We start from the raw sequence: 22,896 nt of genomic DNA on the forward strand, positions 1-22,896 counted from the left end.
CATTGTGAGAACTGAATGACTCCAAATGAGTGAGTGCTTGGCACACACTATGTACCCAGGAAACAGAAGCTGTTCTCCCTTCCTCCATCCTTCATCATTACCATCCTTGTCATTGTTTAGAAAAAGTGCCTGGCACAGAGTAGATATCCAATAAAATATTTGTTGGACAAATGGGTTTAGGCAGAAGTGGTGGGAGGCAAGGGGGAAAGAAGAGGATGCCAAGAGAGCATGTGGAGCTGGACCCGTGATTTCATCAAGCCCTTCCATTCTGCAAATCCCACCATTGGGAGTTGCATGGTTCCCAATGATGCAAGAATCAATTACACACAAGGAGATGGGATGCACTGTAACGGGCTCACATGCATAAAAGTGTTAGGGTGCAGGTTCCTTCACCAGAAGGACTGGTGGAGCAGGGATGCATGTTCAGGGAGCCCCTTCTGGACTGAACTGTGAATTATCAGGAACAGATCGGTCTTTGTTGTCATCATCACAGCTTGGCAAATTGAGCACTACCTAGCTCACAGGCAGACAGGATTATCCTTACTTTGCAGGTATGGAGTCTAAGGCTCCGAGAGACAGTAATAGATGAAAGACCTGAGGTTTAGCCAAAAATCTAGGAAGGTGAGGGCAGAGTCTGTAGTGGGGAGTGAGAAGCATCTTCCCCTAAAACTGGGAGCAAGAAGAGACAGGGAGAAGCAGCAATTCTCGGGGATTACTAGAGCGTGACTGGGGGACCCAGCTGTGGGTTCAACTGCCTTGTCCTATTCAGGTTTTCTGAGAGACAGGATGGAGAGAGGCCCTGAGGCCAGAGAAGCCTCCCCATCATAGGACCTGGGGGATTTTGCTAGGAAGAAAATTAGAGGTGATCAGAAGGTCTGCGGAGAAGGCAATGGCACCCCACTCCAGTACTCTTGCCTGGAAAATCCCATGGACGGAGGAGCCTGGTAGGCTATAGTCCACGGGATCGCTAAGAGTTGGACACGACTGAGCAACTTCACTTTCACTTTTCACTTTCATGCATTGAAGAAGGAAATGGCAACCCACTCCAGTGTTGTTGCCTGGAAAATCCCAGGGACAGGGGAGCCTGGTAGGCTGCCATCTATGGGGTCGCACAGAGTCGGACACGACTGAAGAGACTTAGCAGCACAAGCAGGTCTGAGCTGATGAGGCACCAGGCTCTGTGTCTCGTGAGGACTTTCTGTGATTGGGAGCAGGAGTAGGGGGGCCAGGGAGGAGGTTCAGTGAATAGCAGGGGTCCTCAGAGCTGTGGGGAGGGGGGTGGGTACATGGAGGTGGTAGAGTCCAGGCTTCGTGGTGGAGAGAGGCCCCAGTGCCCGGATGGACTCCCACACGCTGAGTCAGTGCCCCTTGTTGATTCAGGCAGGAGTTCGTGCCCTCCGTAAACTAGGAGTGGTCATGACCTAGGAGGGAGGGGGAGGGAGGTCCAAGGCCAGAACCTTTGGACGTGTCCAAGTGCAGGGAGGAGGGAGGGGAAAGGCAGCCAGGTTAAAGACAGGCAAGAAGTAGCTGGAGAAGCAGGAGATGGCTGTGCTCAGAGACCACCTGTGGGGAGGGGTCCACTCCAGAAGCTGGTCCCAGAGATGGGCTGAGGGCAGGGCATGACGGGGCCTGGGGACTCCAAGTGTTTTGTTTACCCACCCAACGTCAAGGGGTGAAGGTCTGACCTGGAAAGAGGAGGTGGTCGATACTAGTTAACATGTAAAATCGGGGAAAAGCAAATTGAATCACACCCAGATTTTCCCAACTACCCCTGCCTGCCAGTCCCCAGCCCTCACCTCTCACCTGATGACAGAGGGGTGGGGGCGGGGATGGGGCTGCCCCCACCCAGACCTGACTTCACAGGGTCATCACTGAATCGTCCGTCTAGCAGTTTCATTCCAGGTAGTCTTGAATGTCACTGAGCCCCCGGGAACAGAATCATCTCGTGGACTTCTGAGCCCTGACAGCTTTATTGATTTTTTTTTTTTTTAACTGACAGTTTTAGCTATCTGATTTGATGAGGGTGAAGAAGAGCTCAGGACCCACGTCTTCTTCTTTTAGCAGTTGTTTTGATCTCACCCTGGCGGAGGTGCAGGGAAATGCAAACCACTTCCTTCTAGCATCCCTTTTTGATTTTGGAAAGTCCCTTGGACTGCAAGATCAAACCAGTCAATCCTAAAGGAAATCAACCCTGAATATTGACTGGAAGGACTGATGCTGAAGCTCCAAACCTTTGGCCACCTGATGTGAACAGCAGACTTATGGGAAAAGACCCTGATGCTGAGAAAGACTGAAGATGAGGGGGTGGCAACAGAGGATGAGATGATTGGATGGCATCACTGACTCAGTGGCCATGAATTTGAGCAAACTCTAGGAGATGGTGAAGGACAGGGAAGCCTGGCATGCTGCAGTCCATGGGATTGCAAAGAGTCAGACACGACTGAGTGACTGAACTGAACTGAGCTTCTTCAGCACCCACTGGAGAGAGGAGCTAAAAAGCTTTTTTTTTTTTTTTTTTGCTGAGCAGCATTCAGGATCTTAGTCCCTGGGTCAGTACCCCTTGCATTAGAAGTATGGAGTCTTAACCATTGGACCACCAAGGAAGTGCCTAAAAAGCTTTTTAAATTCAGGTCCACAGAGGAAGATTAGCTGGATTGTCCTGTGATGAGGGGGGCATGGCTCACACAAGGTGAGAGAGGGCGATTTGGCGAAAGCTTCGGTATGCTGCAGGAAGTACCAGGCTTCAGAGTGAGCACTGGGAGTGCAGAGGGGGTCCTGGCTGCACACAGCGCCTCTGTTGGGAAGGTTTGGGCTACACTTGACCTTGAGAGTGGCTGGAGGGTGCCTGGGGCCAAGTCCTCAGAGAGCTTGGAAGATTTGGGGTCCGCAAGGCCTGGAGGGTGACAGTGATGTTCAGCCAGAGATGGCTGGGAGAAGAAGACCTGTGGACCAACCATGGGGCCCCTTCTTTTTGTCTCGGATTCTTGGATAAGCTCTTGGAGGAACATAGTGTCCTGGTAGTAACTGAGGGTGCTGCCTTCCTCATCCTGTAGAACAGGATATGGCCGTTTGGGTACCCAGTTCACAGCTTGCCTTGCCCCAGAGCTGCTAAAAGAAGTCTACACATGAGTCCTGATCTATACTCGAAATGTTCAAACCACTTTTCCCACATTTTAAATGTTTCCTGCATTTCTATTCTTTTATTGTGAAAAATTTCAAACACACAGAAATAGACTAGAACTCACCCAACTCATGGTTAATGTTGTTTCAACTGTACCCTCCCCCTCGCCCTTTATGTCTTCCTCCTCTATGATTACTTTTATATGTATATAAACTTTTTAACGAAGTTTACTATCAGTGGTAACTCACTCCAGTATTCTTGCCTGGAAAATGCCATGGACAGAGAAGCCTGGCAGGCTACAGTCCATGGGGTCGCACAGAGTCAGAGATGACTGAGCACAAGCAATGTTAGAGGAAAGTACACAAACCATAAGTGTACAGCTCAATGAACTTTTGCATCCTCTCACATCATTTCAAAGCCACGGTGTTGTATTATTTCACCTACCTATTTCATCCTTAAAGATTTTTTTGTTGTGGTAAAAAATGCTGCTTTGAGATTTAGCATCTTAATTATTTTTAAGCAGACACTTTGGTAATATGCACCATGCAACAGAGCTCAGAGAATCTTTTCACCCTGCAACACTGACACTCAATTTCAAATCCTTTTTAACAAGCATCGGGGGAGAGATAAGCTGTCTCAACTGCCTGAAAAAAAAGATGTGTGCATCCTTCTTATGTCACAGCACCTGCCAAGGAAGACAGGGAAGGAACACACAGCGGTCATGATTATATATACCTGACGCCAGAAAGGCTCTGTAAACAGGAGGCCGACAGCACGCGCTGCTTGGCGGGCACGCTCCCTGGAGGCACAGTGATTATGGGGTGGACGGCACGTAGGAAATGAGATGAGGTCAAGGCTCCGCGGCCTGGTGGCCGTCACCTTTGTTCCTGGGGAGTGACTTGTTGCTTGGTTTCACAGCAGTTAGCAATGCGCTGTGGCCTGCAAAGAATGAAGGGAAGAGTTGATGAACGTGTTTCTAAAGGGAGTAGAGGAGAGTGCAGAGTCTTGGCTGGTTTTCCCACTGAACCGAAGGGTCTTTGGCCCCCACCCCCACCACATCTGGGCTGGGCAGTGGGAATGGCTGAAGCCAGGGAAACTGTAATCCTTCAACCCTATTCTATCATTCCTATTTACATTCTATGTCCTCTCTTTCAAGAATATTTTTCTGACATTTGCCTTCTGGCAGAGCTGGGGCCCGTGCGTGGGAGTTGTGGGGAGGTGGAGTTGGCTGGAAGCAAGGAAGAATTTTCTTAGTCAGAGTTGTCCAAAAATGGGACAGCCTGACTCAGAAGGCAGTGTGTCCCCAGCCTGGATAAAGTCCCGGAGAGGTCCTTTCAGGGGAGCACTCCCTCTGCTGTGACCGTCATGTGCAGAAATCAAGGATGACCACCCCTTTCTGAGCGCCTACTGTGTGCCAGGCATTGCTCTCCCGTGTTTGTGTGGACTGACCCACTTCAGCAAATAGCCCATTGTAAAGATAGGGAAACTAAGGCCCGCAGAGGCTTACTGACCTGCCCAGGCTATGGGTCACGACTGCTAAGTCACTTCAGTCATGTCCAACCCTTTGTGACCCTATGGACTGTAGCCCACCAGTCTCCTCTGTCCATGGAATTCTCCAGGCAAGAATACTGGAGTGGGTAGCCATGCCCAAGCTGACGCTCTGCTAAGTGAGGGAGGCAGGATCAAGAGCCAGGCAGTTTACTCCTCTCCCTCAACCCTCCGCCCCCCACCCCCGCCCCTACTGTTTGTAACTCTGTGAACCGTGACCTCAGGTGAACACCCAGCTGGGTGACCAGCTGTTGTCTGCTAAAGTGAGCTGAAACGGCAGTTGACTCAGCATGCAACATCCGGTGAGAAGGCCGGAGGACTGCCACATTCCAGACCCCACAAGTAACAGGGGCTGTGTTTGCTCAGATCTGTGTCTAAGTGACAGGTGGACTCCAGGGCCCAGACCTCCCAGCCCAACCGTCCAGCTAGCAATGCCCTTCTTGACCCCTAGGTCTGTAAACTGGCTTCTTGCCTCGTTCCTTCAAGTTTATCCTCCAGTTTCAGGAATCCATCCCAAACTACCACCACCCATTCCCCGAGGCTGAGTCCTTGCCTTGGTCATCTGCCCAGGTCTTGGTTTCTCTGAGAAAGCCTCAGGGTCTGGAGAGGCAGTTAGGCCAGCCTTGGAATCTGGGCGTGAAGCCTGATTCTCCCACCCCCAGGGGAAGGTTGCTTACACATCTGATTCCTCAGGCAGGAATCCGATGCCTGTTTCATAAGACTGTGGTGACGATTACCAAGTGATCACATGGGAAGTGGCCAAGCTCATGGCAGCCTCTATGGATGACAGTCACCTCCATCATCTGCTTCTATTGACGGAGGGGCTCGTCCTGAGCTCAGTGCTTGGCACTGAGCCCCTAGGTTTGTTGAACAGTTGCTCAGTTGTGTCCAACTCTTTGTGACCACATGGACTGAAGCACACCAGGCTTCCCTGTCCTTCACCATCTCCTGGAGTTAGCTCAAACTCATATCCATTGAATTGGTGATGCCATCCAACCATCTCATCCCCTGTCACCCCCCTTCTCCTCCTGCCCTCAATCTTTCCCAGCATCAGGGTCTTTTCCAAAAAGAGTCAGGTGGCCAAAGTATTGGAGCTTCAGCTTCAGCATCAGTCCTTCCAATGAATATTAGGGTTGATTTCCTTTAGGATTGACTGGTTTGATCATCTTGCTGTCCAAGGGTCTCTCAAGAGGCTTCTCTAAAAGAATTCACATCCACAAAATCTGAGGAAGAAGGTTCTTGGGCATGAATTTGCCCCTCAGTGGGAGCAGGGAACCTACTGCTGCATGTGCCATAGCTGGGTAGAGCTAAGTGGTTCCTTTGAACAATTCTCAGAATCAGAAAACTCGGCTTTTAGCTCCATGGCCCACTGTTTTAAAATGAGAAATAACTAGAAAATCCCTAAAACTCCTCCTAGCTATAAAAATGTTCTGGTTCATGATCAGGGGAAGGAGGAAAATGTGTATGTGATAAAATAAAAATACTTTCTGCAGTGGCCCAAGAAAAAAGAACAAAAGTAATTTGCCTTCCAGTTCAGCCCCACACTGTTGAAAATTCCGGCTCCTGCACAAGGCACCTCCTGGATTTCTCCTGCTCAGATTGCACTGTGGTCCCTGAGGGACATTTCTGAAGTCCCTGACAACAGATTCCAATCAGGTGAATTGGCCGTAACTTTACACCATGCAGGCTTCCTGGGAGCCTGGAAATCTTAAACATTTATGAGACAGTTAACAACAAGCGAATACTTCTCAAGCTTTATCCAAGGTTGTGTTTCCCCTGCAGTATCATAAAATAGGTTAAAATAATTTTTCTGATTTTGCACTTGGGATAACTGAGGTACAGGAAGGTTTAGTCATTTTTCCAGAATGTGTCAATAGAGAGAGAAACTTTGGGTCTTGGAATTGGCTAGATCCTTGCTAGCTAAGCAAGCTGTGGGATCTTTACCCATTGCATCTTTGAAGAGAAAAGAGTTTCTTCTTGCTTTCCCTCAAATATTTTCTCTACATTGCTGCACCTGCTATACAACTGGAAAAGATTTCTGAGGGGTGAAGTTATTATAAAGCCTCTGTCTCCTCTCTGCATTTCAAGACATCTTAACCCTGCAGCCAAACTTTCATTCACAGTAAAGGAATAGCTTCCTTCATTGCTAATTTCACTGTCTCAGGGCATAGTTTGGGCCAGAAAGAATAACAATATGGGTGTTTTTAACCACTTGAAGCATCTGTTGTTATGACACAATCTTTAAAGCCTTTGTTAACTTTTCTGATTACGATCACCACCATACATTCTTTCCCACGTGTCTGGTCCTTTACTGGGCCAGCCCGACCATCCAAAATTAGAAGATTTCTGAAATCCCAACCATTCTCTGTCCCAAAAGATGATGAGCTTTATGATTCATCGGTGGAACTGGGCAAAGAACTGAAGGACAACTGGTCAGGTTGGAAGGACATGAGATAGAAACATTGATACCTGGATTTTCCCCAAACCCTTTCCCAACGATACAAACCAACGCAGCCTTGAGTGTAGGAAGCACTTGCCAAGATAGGGAAATCTCACAGGCAAACTCTGCAGATCCCCTGTGTTTGCTAACTTTCTCTCCCAAGTTTTAAAACTTACTGACACATTTAATGAGGTGATAATACTCTGTCTTAGAAACTATGCCCCAGTGGGGGAAAAAGCAAAAATAATTTTAGGGAACTTCAAATTTGAGTCTCTTATGAAAGGAAAAATCTCCGTCACAGATTTGGATAGGAAAAAAGGGACTTGGCTGTCAGATGTGGGTCATGTTCTCCACGTGAGTTTGGATGGACCAAGGCACCCGGGAAATCTACTATCTGAAGTCAGTAAGGTTACAGTGTCCTGAAGATCTCCTCGCTGGGAAATTTGACAGTGTCAAGGACATGGAGTAGGGTCAGTATTTTCTCAGTGACTTTGAATTTATGTGATGGTCTGGAAGGGCAGATTTCAGTCACCACTCAGGAACTTTCTTATATCTTTTCTAAGCTTATTCCGAGATCTTTTGGAGAATGACAACCATGAAGGCTCCCACGCTCACAGAACGCACATGGCTCACTATCAGTAGCATGGTGGGCCCTGGGATCCACATGATCCCAGGATACGATTTAGGTTAATTTAGGATATGACGCTAATTTAGGCTATGATGCTAAATTAAGCCTCATGCTTTTAATTCATTTCCCAATAATAAAAATTTTTTTAACTTTATTTTATTGTATTGAACTATAGTTGATTTACAATGTTGTATTAGTTTCAGGTACACAGCAAAGTGATTCCATTATATATATTATTTAAATTAAAAAAAATTTTTTTACAATGCTGTGTTGGTTTCTGCCATACAAGAATGCAAGTCAGCGATAATTATACACACACCTCTCCCCGCATCCCACCCCTCCAGGTCACCACAGAGTGCCAGACTGGGCTCCCTGTGCCACACAGCAGCTTATATATATTCTTTTTCAGATTCTTTTCCCTTATAGGTTATTATAAGATATTGAGTATCATTCCCTGTGCTGTATAGTAGGTCCTTATTGGTTACCTATTTTATATATAGTAGTGTGTATCTGCTAATCCCAAGCTCCCCATTTATCCCTCCTTCTCTCCCCTCTCAATAACTATAAGTTTGTTTTCTATGTCTGTGGGTCTCTTCCTGTCAATAACACAAAAGTTTTACAGAGTAAAAATCCCGGCACATCGTCACAGAGAGGGTTCAGTCGTTCTATACATGGCCTTCCTTATTCAACTCCGCCTAACGGCAGAAGGGATATTCACGAACCTCTCCTTTTATTGTCCACCAAGCCCAGGATCTGAGATGCTGTGCATTCTCATGCAGTAAGTCTGGATCCTTTTCTGCTCCTTTCCATTGCCAATAATCATAAAAGCTGTTTGTTGCCAGGAAGCCATGAGATCTTGTATCTCCCACTCTGGGTTTTCAGATCATAAAATGGGCTTTGTCATGTGCTTGGAATCATAAGATGCTTTTAGAGCTAGAAAAGATCTTGAAGATCACATTGCCTAATCTCCTTTCACAGGTGAGAAGTCAGGCTTGGATCAGGTGACCCTGGGCCTCTGGCTGTAGTGGCCAAGCCCACAGGACTACAAGGACCCTGGCAAGCGAGCGCGGTAGACCAGCTTCCTCCTGTAGCCCATGTGCGCTGGATGAGAAGGAGCACACGAAACACAGACAGCTCTAAAGTACAGGAACCTGAAAGCACTGGCCAGGCCAGGCTCTTTAGCCAAGGTGAAATGACACCCATTGTAGGAGTTAGGGCCCGAGGCAGGGCCACTGCCTCATTTATCAGGCCCCAGGGCAAAGTAACAATGCAGGACTCCTTGTTCAAAGAGCAGAAAGGGGTTTCCCTGGAGGCCCAGAGGTAAAGACTTTGCCTTCCAATGCGGGGATGCGGGTTCAAACCCTGATTGGAGAGCTAAAATCCCACATGCCTCATGGCCAAAAAACTTAAAACCAGAAGCAATGTTGTAACAAATCCAATAAAGATTAAAAAAAAAAAAAAAGGCAGGAAGAAAGCGGTGTCTTTTCTCCCATGGTCTCTGTCTCCTCGTGCCATGGTGTTTTCCATTTGCTGTTTAACAGGAGTACTTCTTCAGTTGCGGGGTAGGGGTGGCACAGATGGATCTGGGAGTACAGACCATCCCCTACCAGGGGCCTGGGAGCCCTTTGACTTTAAGAGGGGGGTGATTGTGTGTCCCCAACCCTGACTCTCCTCCCACCTGGGACCAGGCCCCACCGGTGGTAGAGGGTATCAGTGGTCACTGGACAGGGGCAGAGAAGGGGATCTGGGTCCCACAGGGCACCAGGGGACCAGGAGCACTAGGCAGCCAAGGACCCACAGGAAGTGGACCAGAAGATCATGTGTGCGACTCCAAGCCCCTGACATGCGCTTCATTATCCCACTGAACCTCATTCACAAACCACAAGATCAAGGATAAAATTAGTAAGTTCAAGACCACAGTCACAGAACATGAAACCTTGTGCACATGGTCTCCTCTGAGCATAGGAGCCAGTGTGTCTGATCCTCACGTATTCAGGCCAGAGGTAAGTAGGCTGGGACCTCTACCATGGCCCTGGGCTGACAGAGGCCGAGGTCCTGCAGGGATGCAAGCTTGAGTCTTTCTTAACTGCGGCCTCTATCTACAACCTTTCCTGGGAGGGTAGGGGATGGGGCTCCAGCTCAGACCAGCATGACTTGGTGATGGAAGATTTGGGGGTGGACCCTGTCTGGGCTTCCCTGGTGGCCCAGATGGTAAAGAATTCGCCCGCAATTTGGGAGACCTGGGTTCGATCCCTGGGTCAGGAAGATCCCCTGAAGAAGGGAATGGCTACCCACTCCAGTATTTTCGCCTGGAAAATCCCGTGGACAGAGGAGCCTGAGGGACTATAGTCCATAGTGTCGCAAAGAGTTGGACAAGACTTAGCAACTAACAAACTTTTTCTGTCTCAGGTGGTGGCTGAAAGAATTCTCAGGTTAGCAGGTGAATAAAACAGCTTATCAAAGCTGATATCACCCTTAGAAGGAGCACTCTTCTGAGAGGTAGAGAAATGGGGCTGCCAAGGGCCCCATCCCATCCATCTGAATCCTTCATTGGGGAAACACAAGTTTTGCCATTCGACCCAGGGATTGAACCTGGGTCTCCCGCATTGCAGGTGGATTCTTTACCATAAGCCCCCAGGGAAGCCTGAGTTTTGCTATTTAAGATGGCATCTTCTGACAGCACAGACCTTCCCTTCTCAGTCTTGCTGGACCCTAAACTCCCTGCTCTTTGCTGGGCTAAGTCAGTGTTAACACTCATTTGATGGAGCCATGGGATTTAACCCTGAAAGACCCTACTGAGAAAGACTCAGAATGGGGAACCCCACTCCTGAAGTCACCTCCTGCCACAAAATGTTCCCCAGGAAAGAATCTTCTGTTTATTTGTTCATTAAGCATCATGGAGTCCAGGCACTGTTGGAGGTACTTTACAAAAATAGGTTTGCCTTGATCACAACCCTGCTATTATTCCTGGTTTTCAGATACAGAGAGAGAGGATCAGTGATGACCAGAGAGGTTAAAACATGAGCTCAGAGAACGGGGAGCTGGTTGGGATATTGGGATTGGCATATATACACTGCTTCCCTGAAGGCTCAGAGGTAAAGAATCTGCCTGCAATGCAGGTGATGAGAGTTCTATCTCTGGGAAAGGAAGATCCCCTGGAGGAGGAAATGGCAACCTGCTCCAATATTCTTGCCTGAAAAATCCCATGAACAGAGGAACCTGGTGGGCTACAGCCCGTGGGGTCACAAAGAGTCGGACACAAATGGGGCTTCCCTGGTGGCTCAGAGGTTAAAGCGTCTGCCTCCAATGCGGGAGACCCGGCTTCGATCCCTGGGTCAGAAAGATCCCCTGGAGAAGGAAATGGGAACTCCAGTATTCTTGCCTGGAGAATCCAGTGGACAGAGGAACCTGGGGGACTATAGTCCATAGCATCGCAAAAAGTTGGACAAGACTTAGCAACTAACAAACTTTTTCTCTCAGGTGGTGGCTGAAAGAATTCTCAGGTTCAGTTCAGTCCAGTCGCTGAGTCGTGTCCGACTCTTTGCGACCCCATGAATCGCAGTACACCAGGCCTCCCTGTTGTCCATCGAGTCAGTGATGCCATCCAGCCATCTCATCCTCTGTCATCCCCTTCTCCTCCTGCCCCCAATCCCTCCCAGCATCAGAGTCTTTTCCAATGAGTCAACTCTTTGCATGAGGTGGCCAAAGTACTGGAGTTTCAGCTTCAGCATCATTCCCTCCAAAGAAATCCCAGGGCTGATCTCCTTCAGAATGGACTGGTTGGATCTCCTTACAGTCCAAGGGACTCTCAAGAGTCTTCTCCAACACCACAGTTCAAAAGCACCAATTCTCCGGCGCTCAGCCTTCTTCACAGTCCAACTCTCACATCCGTACATGACCACAGGAAAAACCATAGCCTTGACTAGACAAACCTTTGTTGGCAAAGTAATGTCTCTGCTTTTGAATATGCTATCTAGGTTGGTCATAACTTTCCTTCCAAGGAGTAAGCATCTTTTAATTTCATGGCTGCAGTCACCATCTGCAGTGATTTTGGAGCCCAGAAAAATAAAGTCTGACACTGTTTCCACTGTTTCCCCATCTATCTCTCATGAAGTGATGGGACTGGATGCCATGATCTTTGTTTTCTTAATGCTGAGCTTTAAGCCAACTTTTTCACTCTCCTCTTTCACTTTCATCAAGAGGCTTTTAGTTCCTCTTCACTTTCTGCCATAACGGTGGTGTCATCTGCATAGCTGAGGTTGCTGATATTTCTCCCGGCAATCTTGATTCCAGCTTGTGTTTCTTCCAGTCCAGCGTTTCTAATGATGTACTCTGCATATAAGTTAAATAAGCAGGATGACAATATACAGCCTTGACGAACTCCTTTTCCTATTTGGAACCAGTCTGTTGTTCCATGTCCAGTTCTAACTGTTGCTTCCTGACCTGCATACAGGTTTCTCAAGAGGCAGGTCAGGTGGTCTGGTATTCCCATCTCTTTCAGAATTTTCCACAGTTTATTGTGATCCACACAGTCAAAGGCTTTGGCAAAGTCAAGAAAGCAGAAATAGATGTTTTTCTGGAACTCTCTTGCTTTTTCCATGATCCAGCGGATGTTGGCAATTTGATCTCTGGTTCCTCTGCCTTTTCTAAAACCAGCTTGAACATCAGGAAGTTCACAGTTCACGTATTGCTGAAGTCTGGCTTGGAGAATTTTGAGCATTACTTTACTAGCATGTGAGATGAGTGCAATTGTGTGGTAGTTTGAGAATTCTTTGGCATTGCCTTTCTTTGGGATTGGAATGAAAACTGACCTTTTCCAGTCCTGTGGCCACTGCTAAGTTTTCCAAATTTGCTGGCATATTGAGTGCAGCACTTTCACAGCATCCAGGAAAGAATCTTGCGTTTATTTGTTCGTTAAGCATCATGGAGTCCAGGCACTGTTGGAGGTACTTTACAAAAATAGGTTTGCCTTGATCGCAACCCTGCTATTATTCCTGGTTTTCAGATACAGAGAGAGAGGATCAGTGATGACCAGAGAGGTTAAAACATGAGCTCAGAGAACGGGGAGCTGGTTGGGATATTGGGATTGGCATATATACACTGCTTCCCTGAAGGCTCAGAGGTAAAGAATCTGCCTGCAATGCAGGTGATGAGAGTTCTATCTCTGGGAAAGGAAGATCCCCTGGAGGAGGAAATGGCAACCTGCTCCAGTATTCTTGCCTGAAAAATCCCATGAACAGAGGAACCTGGTGGGCTACAGTCCATGGGGTCACAAAGAGTCGGACACGAATGGGGCTTCCCTGGTGGCTCAGAGGTTAAAGTGTCTGCCTCCAACGCAGGAGACCTGGATTCGATCCCTGGGTCGGGAAGATCCCCGGGAGAAGGAAATGGGAACTCCAGTATTCTTGCCTGGAGAATCCCATGGACGGAGAAGCCTGGTAGGCTACAGTCCGTGGGGTTGCAAAGAGTCGGACACGACTGAGAGACTTCACTTTCACTTTCATGTAAAAAATAGATAACTACAAGCAGGAGACCCAGGTTTGATCCCTGGGTCAGGAAGATCCCCTGGAGAAGAAAATGGCAACCCACTCCAGTATCCTTGCCTGGAAAATCCCATGGACAGAGGAGCCTGGCAAGCTATAGTCCATGGGGTCACAAGAGTCAGACATAATTTAGCAACTAAATAACAACAGCAACTGAGAACCTACTGTATAGCATAGGGAAATTTACTCAAGGCTCTGTGGTGACCCAAACGGGAAGGAAATCCAAGAAAGAGGGGATATACTTATATGTGTGGTTGATTCACTTTGCTGTACAGCTAAAACTAATACAACATCGTAAAGCAGTTATATTCCAATTAGAAAAAAAGAAAGAAAGAAAATGGGGAGCCAGGAGCCATTCCTGGTCAGCTCCAGACCCTTAGCCTCTGGCTCCACTCTGCTGCTCAGTATTCATGTTGGGGGCTCTAGGCCCCCACCATGAAGACAGGTAATGCAAGCAGGACTGTCTCTTTATCAGCTTAGTTGCCACATGGGCACAAGGCCTTGGGTCACGGAGCAGAGCCAGTTTCAAGGATGATAAGTTTAGGAGATTCTGCAATAGGCCACCTGCAGGAGGTAGAGAACTACAGTGCCCACCTGCTGCCTTCTCAGCTTCTCATGACAAACTGATGTTTGCTTGGTGAGCATCTCAGGGACCCTTCAGAGCCTGTGTGGCACCCACTCCACCTGCATCTGGTGGGTATGAGGATCTCACTGGCGACCTTGGGGAATCTGAGTTTTCTTTCTTCCAGGTGAGTAACTATGAGTTTGTAAATAACTCCTGGGGGGTGTCCACTGCTCAACATTGCTTTGGGCTATTGGCCTTGAAACAGCGACTACCCACAGGCTGCAGAGGGGATCCTACCTAAGGATGGAGCAGGGGGGCTGGGGGATAGACAAAGCCGCTGACAACCTCTGCCCAGTGAGGCAGGCTGGTGACTGGTCCCGTCTCTCTGCTCATGAGCCCTGTGGCCAGGCGCCCAGAGGTGGGTGGAGTGAACAGGTGGCTGTTCTGTGGAACATAAAAAAAAAAAACCTGCAAAGCATGTGTTGTGCGTTCAGGGAGAGTTGCCAAATTCTTGCCCTTGGAATAATTTTTCAGGTCTTTCTATTAGAAAAAGGCTTAATTTGGAGAGTGAGGAAGAATGAAGTCCAGGAAGGAATAGCCAAGTTAGCATAAAGCCCCAGGGTCTCTGAAAATCAGAGAGGAACTTTGTTCATGGGAGCCTGTTCTAAGGACAGAGCGCCCACCCTCCCTTACCCCCGTTTCCGCAAAAGGAATAATCAGAACCACAGCTGAATTCACGGAATTCAGGCTGGCACATCTGAGTATAGACACAAGCGCCCCATGGACCTCTCACTCCAGCTCTGAGAAAACAGGATTGTGTTTACGTGGTTGGTCTCTGCACGCCCAGTGCCAGGGCAGCCCCCAGACTTGGGGGACATGCTGACTTGGCACCAAGCACTCTCCACCACCCTGTCCTCGTTAGCCCTGCTCAGGCTCAGCAGCCCAGGGAACTCTGAGTCATCCGCCTCCTTCTCAACCACGACATGTTTCTGGGAATGTGAGAGCACTCAGCGACGTGACATTCCTTAGCTCGTAGTAGGAAGGCACCTCCCCACTTCCTTTCTCGTCACGTTGCATCATCTTTCCCAACAGGACCAGACAGATTTACTTGAAACTTACATGCCTTTAGGAAAGAAGGACCTGAGTCCACGTCCGAGCCCCACCCTCTCTTTATAGAGCAGCCCGGTTATCCTGCCCTAGAGGAAGAGGGCAAGTGTCATGAGCAGCCTTTGCAGGGATAAGAAAGACATACGTGACGTACGTTCTGCGCTCACCTCATCATCATGAAAAAGGGACGCGACAGTCAAGGCACTCGTGTGTCACAACACACAAGTACATGGCACCTAGTTCACCCGTATCAGTTCGGGTGGGGTATCTCAGTTTTAAAAAAATTCTACGCACTTGTCATCTCAGAGTAAGTCTCAGAAAGGTAAATGATCTCTGCGAAACTTTGGCCTGTGGGTAAACTTTTGAACATCGACATCCTGGGAGAATGTTATTTATTAACAATGCAGTTAACAGGCAAACACTGGGGGTTTGTGGACAGGAGCTGGGGCGGGGGTGGTGGACACAGAGGTGACAGAAAGTGAATCTGTTCCCACGAGGGCGCAGAGTCATGATGGGGAATGGACCTTCCATGGCATGCAGTCGAGGGCAGTGGGGTGGAGGGAGGGCATGGGTGGGGCGCAGGGGAGGGGGCACTGAATGTCCCGGGGGAGGGCGGGGAGGAGCAGCTGCAGGAAGGATGTTTGAACCGGGCTGGGAGATGCTGAGATGGGGTACTGGTGTCCATTCGGGTGATGGGACCACCACAGAGAAGGTGGGAACTGTGCAGGGAAGATGGACAGGAGGTGAACACAGAGATGGGGAGGTGGCAGCCAAGGTGGGTGTGTGCAGAGTGACCAAGCTGGAAACAGGCACAGGCCAGGGATCCGTGCAAAGACAATTCAGGTTTTAGTTTGTAGATGGTCACAAACCATTAAGAGTTTCGAGTGGATGAAAACCTCCAGAAATTTGGCCTGGGAAAAGCTGAGAGTGGGAGGCCATGTCTGTGCCACAGGTGGGCTGGGACTGCGCTCGAGCAATAGCAAAGGCCAGAGAAGGCGAGAAACAGTGATCACGGTGACAAAGCGCATCAGAGCTCATCCCTTAGAGATACTAAGCACTTCCTGTGTCGTTTCACCATCAGAACCTCGGTCCTAAGTGACAGTTCTATCAGCCCATCTTACAGATGAAGAAACTGAGGCTCAGAAAAGGGAGGGAACTGCTTCCGGACACATAATGTGTCAGCAGCAAGGCCAGCATTTCAGTTGAGGTCAGCCTGACTCCGACCCCACCCCGTATCATGGAATAACAGAACTGTTCACCACCCAGTTGTGGGAGGGGTAGGGAGGTGTTCTGGTGGCTTCTGCCTGGGTGCCTCTGAGGCAAGATGACAGTGGGTAAGATGGGGGCAGGCATGCTAAGGAGGAACAACTCATAACTAATCTGATTGGGACCAAAAGAAAACTTAATACCAGCAAAATACCATGGGTGGTATTCACAGTCTGGGATCAAACCTATAAGCCTGGGGCTCATATAAAAGGTGAGACCAGAAGTGTCCACTTGATACAAAGGAAGATTGTTTCTATCTCGGGGGCAGGAAAGCAAAGTGCAAGCAGAAATGCAGGAGCACGGCTTCAGAGCTTGTAACATGCAGGGGCTGAGCTCCATGCTGCCATTTGTTGCTCCTGCTATTGTTTAGTCGCTCAGTCGCATCCAGCTCTTTGCGACCCGTGGACTGTAGCCTGCCAAGCTCTTTTGTCCATGAAATTCTCCAGGTAATAATACTAGAATGAGTTGCCATTTCCTTCTCCAGGGGATCTTCTTGACCCAGGGCAAAACCGTGTCTCCTGCGCTGGCAGGTAGATTCTTTACCGGTGAGCCACATGCCCCTGCTGTGCCTTCTGACAACCAGCCCTTCTGCTACTGCCATCTTGAGTTACAGGTGAGGAAACAGAAGCTTGGAGACATTAAGTCATCACCTGAAGCCATACTGTCAGTAACAGTAAACCTGGCACTTGAGCCACAGTCTGACTCCCGAGGGCATCCACATAGACAGTTGTGGGACAACGTTACCCAGCAGGGGTTATCAAGCAGCACCGGAGTGGCAGGCTACCCACAACTCCTCTAGCTGCTTATCCGCCTCCTGTCTGTAGTTCATAAGCACTATTTTTGTAATAGAGACAAAAGGAGTTTTATAAAAGCAAAATGGTGGATGTGCAGTTGGATAGACTTTTTGGAAGACAATTTTCCAACCTCCATGAAAACTTGGCTTATTCTTTGACCCAACAGTTCTATTTTCAGAAAAAAATAAAAGGAGACCCGCAGAGCATCTACCTAGAGATGTACGTACAAAGCAGCAGATTAGAGGCAATTCAAAAATATCATCAATATCTAGTAATAAAAGGTTGAGATAAATTTTGGCTCAGCCATACGGTTGAATTCAATACCAGGTAGCATTAAAAAGGATTACATCAATTGAAATGGGTGTGTAAAGGTTATTCACGATGACGGCACTTCCCTGGAGGTCCAGTGGTTAGGACCCCACACTTTCACCATTCAGGGCACGGGTTCGATTCCTGGTTGGGAAACTAAGATCCTGCATGCCGTGTAGTATGGCCACAAAAAAAAAATTTTATATGATATATTAATGTATGAGGAAAATACACTATAAAACATTATGTACTAGTTGATCTTATTTGTGTTTAAAGAATTCGTTCATATGAATACATTCATTAAACAATTCAGCTTTTTAGAAAGATAGCATGCAAATATTTAGTTCTAATTGTGACAAATGTTCATCAGAAGAGGCTGCACTGAATGTATGTGACGGGGAGGAAATTCAGTAAGAGTTGTAAGGGTGTATGTCAAAATGCTTTGTGGCTTTAATTATTCTTTTTTAAGAAATGTTTTCTTTTATATTGGAGCATAATTAATCTATAAGGTTGTGTTAGTTTCAGGTGTACACCAAAGTGATTCAGTTATACATATACACAGATCCACTCTTTTTCAGATTATTTTCCCATATGTTATTACAGAATATTGAGTTAGTTTTTCTTTCCATGGTCGGTGGTGGTATAGTCACTGAGTCATGTCCGACGCTTGTGACCCCATGGACTGTAGCCCATCAGGTTTCTCTGTCCATGGGATTCTCCAGGAAAGAAGACTGGAGTGTGTTGCCATTTCCTTCTCTAGGGGATCTTCCCAACCCAGGGACCATCATCTCCTTCATTCCAGGCAGTCTCCTGCATTGCAGGCAATCTTTATCGACTGAGCCACCCTCTGTATTTTCTAGTTTTTCTTCCCAACAGCAAAAATGGGTTACTTGGGGAGAAATATTTAATTTTAAATAAAATTTAAAACAAAAAGGAAAGAAACTGAGGTAGAAAGAAAAAATTAAGGGTATGTGAATTCAAGGGCTGATAGAGAAGAGACTTTCCAGAAGGTAGTAGATAGCATCAGCTGCCTCTGAAAGATTCAAGGGGATGAAGACCAAGATGAAGGAAGGAGGTATATATGGAATCTAAAAAGAAATGATACAACTGAACGTACAAAACAGAAAAAGATTCACAGACTCAGAGAACAGATTTATGGATGCTGGGAGGATAGGGGAAGGGATAGTTAGGGAGTCTGGGATGGACAGGTACACACTGCTATATTTAAAATGGATAACCAACAAGGACCTACTGTATAGCACAGGGAACTCTGCTCAGTGTTATGCAACAGCCTAGATAAAAAGGGAGTTTGGGGGGGAATGGATACACATTCATGTATGGCTAAGTCCATTCGTTGTTCACCTGAAACTATCATAATATTGTTAATCGGTTTTACCCCAATACAAATAAAATGTTTTTTAAAAATGAGGGAAGAAGGGAGACACACATGACCTCACCCAACTTACAGAAAATATTTATTGTTACTTATCTGCAGCCACTTTCCTGTCTCAGCTCAGACCTCCATTCTCCACTGAGTCCTTTCAGCTTCCATTACCTGGTTACGGAGCTTCCCAGGTGGCACTAGTGATAAACAACCCACCTGCCAGTGCAGGAGATCCAAGAGAGGCAGGTTCAATCCCTGAGTCAGGAAGATCCCTTGAAGTGGAAAATGGCAACTCACTTCAGTATTCTTGGCTGGAAAATTCCATGGATAGAGGAGACTGGTGCGCTACAGTCCAAGAGACCACAAGGAGTCGGACACAACTGAGTGACTGAACACTATAGCATTACCTGGTTATTCTGTGGGTGGTTCAGGCTTGGCATTAAAATTGCCTACACCCTCCACCCCTTCATTCCAGCCCCCAAATAGTCAGGCAGAAATACAGAAACCAGACTTATTCACCTACACTCTCCATCTTTCAGGCTACGCCACCATCCACCCAGAGCGGCACCCTAGATTCCTCCCTCCCCTCTCACCATACACATGTAAATGATCCTTAAATATCTCTTTGACTAAGCTCTCCTCTTTAACCTTGAGGGTACAGCCTTAGTCAAACCTTCCTCATCTCTTGTGTGTACTGATTCACCTACTCCTTAATCCATCCTCCACACCTTCATCAATTCTAAACGCCATTGGACCATTTGACTCACACCTGACACCCTACTCCCATTCTGTCAAGAATAAATCTAACCTTAAAATATTGCAAATAATGAAGCAATAAGCATCTGTGTGCATACAATTCAGTTGTTTTCATTCAAATTATTTCCTTGGGATAAATCCACCCTTCTGATATTGAGAACTAATGCACCCCTCCAGCATTCTTCTCCAATATAAACGTTTTTAGAGTTTGCAGGGAAAATAAATTTTAATTTCTGTGCCCTGACTGCCAGAATTTTTTTCTCCCTTTCATGTCAGGTCTAAGTTACCTTTTTATCAAGAAAAAAATTATTTTCATTTTAAAGCATGATATATATAAGCACCTTCCTCCCTCTAGTTTTTGATTTTGCTTTTACACTCACACTGCTTCAGGTTATAGAAAGTGAAAGTTGCTCAGTCGTGTCTGGCCCCCATGGACCATACCATCCATGGAATTCTCTGGGTCAGAATACTGGAGTGGGTAGCTGTTCCCTTCTCGAGGGGATCTTCCCAACCCAGGGATCAAACACAGGTCTCCCACATTGCAGGCAGATTCTTTACCAACTGAGCTATCAGGGAAGCCCCTGAGATCACAGAAACTTTTCTCCAACTGGCAGGCATTTCAAAAGCTTTGCAATGTGATGATTTCTCCCCAGTGAACTCTTAAAAATTGGGACAGGGATGAAAAGGAGATTGGGCTTACTTTCTTCTAGGTGCTCCAAGTTAATAGCTTTTTAAAAATGGGTAGAGTCATCTATATTCGGAGAGTAGTTGACTCTTACTAGCCTAGTGGGTCATTTTCTCTTTTTGAAAAAGAAGAATGTCATGGGTGAGGTCCCTGGATCGGGAGATATGGAAAATCTCTTCTGAATTGACTGTAGCCATTTTGGGCAAACTTTAAACTGCTTGGGATTGACACCAGGAGAAAATGACAATTGAATGAATGACTGAGCCATTCTTCCTCACCCTCTATAGAATCATCCAGGAATATCCTGAGCAAGGAGGCCAGGACCATGAGGGCTTATACCTGCTGAATGGATTTAGACGATTGTTTTGGGGGTAGTGGAGAGATTTCAGAACCTGGTTCATCAATATAAACCATCAAATAGAACTTGCCATCTCTAGGTCAGATACACATTTTTAGTGACATAACTTTTCCTCAGATCAGGAATACTCTGTGAAATGGTGTTTTTAAATGCCTTTCTCGCAGAAACAGACTCACAGAGGTAGAAAACAAAATTATGGTTACCAAGGGGGAAAGGAAGCGGGGGCAAATTGGAAGTATAGGATTAACAGATACACACTACTATATATAAAATAGATAAACTATATATAAAATAGATAAACAACAAGGATCTGCTGTAAAGCACAGGGAACTATAGTCAATGTCTTATAATAACCTGTAATGTAAAAGAACATAGATAGTGTAGAATAGATAGATAGATAGATAGATAGCTCTTCATTTGAAGGTCTGATGCTAAAGCTGAAGCTCCAATATTTTGGTCACTGGATGCAAAGAACCAACTCATTGGAAAAGGCTTGATGATGGGGAAGAGTGAGGGCAGGAAGAGAAGGGGGAGCAGAGGATGAGATAGTTAGCAGTATGGACTCAATGGGCATGAATTTGAACAAACTCCGGGAGATAGTGCAGGACAGATGAGCCTGGTGTGCTGCAGTTCATGGGGTCACAGAGTGGGACACAAGTTATGGACTGAACAACAAAGATAGACAGACAGATCTAAATCACTCTGCTGTACACCTGAAACTAACACAGTGTTGTAAACCAACTATAGGTCAATTATAAATACCTTTATCAAACCCCTGCAAGCCTCTGACCTGCTTTCTCGTCCTCACAGATGACCCAAACATCACCAAAGAATGCCTCTCTCTTCTGAGACAAACAACCCACCTACACTTGGCCCAACCTACCTTCCTTGCTCTTTTGCTCAGTTAGGGTCCCTGCCCCAGGGACTTTGCACAGCTACTGACTCTGCCACAGGCTCTCAGGCGACACTAGCGATAAAGGATCTGCCTGCCAATGTAGCAGACATAAGAGATGCAGGTTGGATCCCTGGGTCTGGAAGATCCCCTGGAAATGACAATCCACTCCAGTATTCTTGCCTGGAGAATCCAATGGACAGAGGAGCCTGATGGGCTACAGTCCATAGGTTTTCACAGAGTTGGATACAACTGAACGACTTAGCACACACACCCGTGGGCTACCTTACAAACCAGACCTGTCACTCCTTGTCTCCAATGCTGTTACCGTGGCCAAAGGTAGACCAAGTCTGGTGGACCACTCAAACACTTCCCTCTGTGTGACCTGCCTCCGCTCCAGCTCCACAAAATTCACATTCCACACAGCAGCGGGGATGACTGTCTAATAAGCTAAACAGAATTACATCACAGGCCTGCTCATAGCCGGGCATGACTTACGGTTCCAACCTCCCATCTGTGCCTTCCTGTGCCACCTGGTCCTGACCTGGTTCTCCTGTCTCTCTCCTCATCCACTCTGCTCTGGCCACTCCGGCTGCTTTGCGGGACCTCAGCGACTCCAACCCAGAGGTTGTTCTTTCTGCTGGGAAAGCCTCACACGACCACCCCCTTTCTTACCCAAATGAAAGAAAAGTGAAAGTTGCAACTCCAGGCCAGAATACTGAAATGGGTAACTTTTCCCTTTTCTAGGGGAATCTTCCTAACAGAGGGATCGAACCCAGGTCTCCTGCATTGCAGGCAGATTTCTTTACCTGCTGAGCCACAAGGGAAGCCCAAGAATACTGGAGTGGGTAGCCTGTCCCTTCTCCAGCAGATTTCCCGACCCAGGAATCAAATCAGGGTCTCCAGATCTCCATGTAATCATCTTCTCCTTGGAGAGATCTTCTCCACGCTCATGCACACAATTCTCATTTTGTCTTATTTTCTCCCCAGCTCTTATCTCTGACTTTGTTGATGTTGTTTAGTCACTCTGTCATGCCGGACTCTTTGAGACGCCATGGACTGTAGCCCACTAGGTTCCTCTGTCCATGGAATTTTCTAGGCAAGAATACTGGAGTGGGTAGCCATTTCCTCCTCCAGGGGATCGTCCTGACCCAGGGATCAAACCCACATCTCCTGCATTACAGGTGGATTCTTTACCATCGAGCCACCAGGGAAGCCCTATCTCTGACTTAGTGTTGTTTATTTTCTTGTTGATGTGTTTACTGTGTTTTCCTCCCAGTCTCCTTCGTACCCAGAAAGGACCTGGGACCAGGAGGCACTCAGCACAGGCCTGCTGAGTGGGAGAATGAAACTCCCTGAATGATCACCTATGAAAACGTCCTAGTTGAAGAGGAGGAGAAATCCAGCATGTTAGGCTTGGGAAGGTCTTGGACAGCATCCCTAAGGTGGGCGTCCAGACTCTGCCGGACCTCTTGCACGAACCGAGAGCTAATTCTCATT

The 22,896-nt window shown here is 47.2% G+C and overlaps 1 long non-coding RNA gene across 2 annotated transcripts in view; it reads right to left on the reverse strand.

Annotated features, from left to right (window-relative positions):
* Positions 1-19,216, reverse strand: part of LOC147356582 (uncharacterized) — a 30,326-nt gene extending 11,110 nt beyond the window's left edge. The window contains exons 1-2 of one of the 2 annotated variants that reach the window (XR_015143349.1): positions 18,922-19,216; positions 3,857-4,060 (exon numbers count right to left, since the gene is read on the reverse strand). This is a non-coding gene — a long non-coding RNA (uncharacterized LOC147356582). Of the gene's footprint in view, positions 1-3,856; positions 4,061-4,632; positions 4,831-18,921 lie in introns of those variants that run through there. The other variant, XR_015143348.1, reaches the window with a different exon arrangement.
* Between the last annotated feature and the right edge of the window lie 3,680 nt (positions 19,217-22,896).

Source organism: Bos grunniens, chromosome 16 (assembly GCF_055505025.1).
Source record: "Bos grunniens cultivar Pamir isolate PY7600 chromosome 16, Bosgru_T2T1.0, whole genome shotgun sequence".
Lineage (NCBI taxonomy): Eukaryota > Metazoa > Chordata > Mammalia > Artiodactyla > Bovidae > Bos > Bos grunniens.